At 43.4% G+C, this 2,784-nt stretch overlaps 1 pseudogene; it reads left to right on the top strand.

Moving 5' to 3' along the window:
• Positions 1–213: 213 nt before the first annotated feature.
• Positions 214–419, top strand: LOC142288905 (U2 spliceosomal RNA; annotated as a pseudogene).
• The last annotated feature ends 2,365 nt before the right edge of the window (positions 420–2,784 follow it).

Raw genomic sequence — 2,784 nt, 5'->3', positions numbered from 1 at the left:
TATAGGCCAGGGTGCCACTCAAGGCCGTAACCAATTCGGGTTATAGCTTCTCAGCCTTTTGGCTAAGATCAAGTGTAGTTTCGGAGGACGCTACCTTGGTCGGTACTGGAAGGTGCCTGGGATTGCACGTCTGCCGGCCTTGAGGGAGTGTGTGCGCCTTCTGGTGACACATAGCCCTCTTGTGCCTGGACGGTTCCCAGGCAACGGGAGGCGATCACCTTTGTTATTTTGAAGTCCTACTGATAAACAGAAAAAAAAAAAATTAAATCTGTTCTTATCAGTTTAATATCTGATACGTCCCCTCTCTAGGGACCATATATTAAATGGATTTTTAGAACAAGGAGATGGAAAAAATCTTGCTCTGTCCACTCCACGCATTGACCTGGTATTGCAGTACCTCCAGGACCGGTGCACCCCTTCTTAACCGAGTTTCCAAAAGCAGAACTCAATTCACCTGATTCAAATGAGCCTCATTAGTGAATTGAAAGAAAGCAAAAACTTTATATGCACCTCAATTTGGCCAATTCACTTTTCACACTTTCACCCTTTTTTTTTATCTTTCACACCTTTTACTTGCTTTATTGATGCAAAAGCTGTGCCAAATAGCAAACTCATCTCCACTCAACTTGACCAACTCTGCTATGTCCCGTGCAGTATCTTATTCTCAGTCTTATCTAGATCATTTGCAATTGAATAGAATAGATCCCTTTTGGACACATTGGATTCAGCTGCTGCAGTGACTGCAGGTGTTAGAAGATGCAGACTTGGCATCAGGTGCTGTCTATCAGATTCCACTCCAATTAAAGCTTCCATTGTTTTTCGGTGTTTTCTTTGAGCAATGATGATGTCTTTAGTGATCTGTTGGCTCCCTCTCCTGGAGGAAGAGTTTGCTTGCTCTTGGACTTTCAAAAAGAGAGGTCATGATAGACATTTAGCTTCTGAGCCCAATTGGGGACAGTCATGGGTGATGAATGTTTTGCAACCTGCTGCGAAGCCTGATACCGCAATATAAGGAACGTCAAATACTAAGAATGGGCGGCCTATGAAAGAATTAGTACTTTCATTAAGCATACTTAAACGGCTAATTGGGAATAGACAAACTGTAAAAAGCCCTCTGAGAAAGCCCCTCTCTATCCTTTGTCAGTAAGCTTTTCTGTAGTCTGCCTGTTGATGTATTTTCCGTTTGAACAGTGCACAACATGAAGTGACGGAACACTGGCTTGTCACAATGTCCCCCGCTGACATCACAATAGCGCTGCTGCCTAGAAAGCCAGCTGCGCAGCAGAAGTTGCTCTTTGGGTGGGATGGTGGGCTAATGTATCTATTCCTGCTTGGTGAGAGTTTGACATGATCTAGAGCAACGAGTTCCAGCGGCTAGCGGTTGATTATTGGCTGTAATGGGGCTTTCTGGCTGGTGCTAGCCTTTCTTCTTAGCACACAGGAACCACAATCCCTACACCATGCTTCGATGGATTCTCTCATCCCAGCCCAGTAAAACTACATATTTCACACAGTTATAGGCAGCCCATGGGCATTCACCTGGATTAAAACCCATAACAGCTCATAGACCAAACAATCAATCTACCACTGGACCAAAGACAGGAAGCTAAATCCACTGCCTGCGGTAACTAACTTAATCCTATAGGCTACTCACACAACAAACCCAAGAGAAAGGAAAAAAACATGGCTTCGATTATCCATCCAATGAAAACGCATAACCATTGTGAGCCATTGGACAATGCAATTGCACACATGGTGACATGGTGCACGGCCCAATGAATCAAGTCTGTACTTCATATTCACGGTTTAAGCCCTTGGGTTTTAATGTGTCCAGAGTACATATCCAGAAAGATTCCCTTTTTTTGTGCTAAGCACAAGTCAACAATACATTGTAAGCAGATTCTATTACCAGTCCCACACCATTTTGTGACGCATAATCACACAGTGGCCCAATTAAGATTCCAAGTCATCGAACATGTCCCAGCCATACGCAGAGGAGGCAATAGAATTAGGAAGCTCAAAGAAAGGGAATCTTTCTGGATATATACTCTGGGCACGTTGGAACCCAAGGGCTTAAACCATGAATATGAAGAACCGACTTGATTCATTGGGCCGTGCACATTTTTTCTAACGCCCGGTTCTTTTTCGTGTTCACACTATATATGGTTCCACTATGTATGGAGTTCCATTCTTCCTTGTTTTTTATTTGTCATGTTTGTCATGTCTGATCAACTGGTTACATTATGTCTGATTACCTTGTCTAACAGTTTTTTCTCCCCTTTCTTTACCTTCCATGTTCCCATAGTCACGTGAAATATCCCTGTTGCACTTGATTACGGCTCACTATTCACTATAGGATGTCTTATATCTAACATCACACTCTCACCCATCAGCACTCTATAGGTTTGTATAAGGTATGCGCTTACACATCCGGTCCTCCATAGGTATTTCCACTTATGTAACACTATCCCTATGATCACTCATAACTCATACCCTTGTAGTCAATTACATCCTCCTCTCTCCCCCCCTCCCCTTCTCCCTTTCCATCTATAATTTTGCCATATATACTAGCAAACACTCAGTGTACCTAGTGGCATCCTATTCGTGGCTATTGGACCTTGCTATAGTCCCACTAGTGCCAAGACATTTGCAGAGCGCATCTGCCTGCGTTGCACACTCCAACTAATTATAAGTAAGCCATTATACTAGCAAACACTCAGTGTACCTAGTGGCATCCTATACGTGGCTATTGGACCTTGCTATAGTCCCACTAGTGCCAAGACA

Source organism: Anomaloglossus baeobatrachus, unplaced genomic scaffold (genome assembly GCF_048569485.1).
Source record: "Anomaloglossus baeobatrachus isolate aAnoBae1 unplaced genomic scaffold, aAnoBae1.hap1 Scaffold_87, whole genome shotgun sequence".
Taxonomy (NCBI): domain Eukaryota; kingdom Metazoa; phylum Chordata; class Amphibia; order Anura; family Aromobatidae; genus Anomaloglossus; species Anomaloglossus baeobatrachus.
This window is presented reverse-complemented; position numbering and strand designations above follow the sequence as displayed.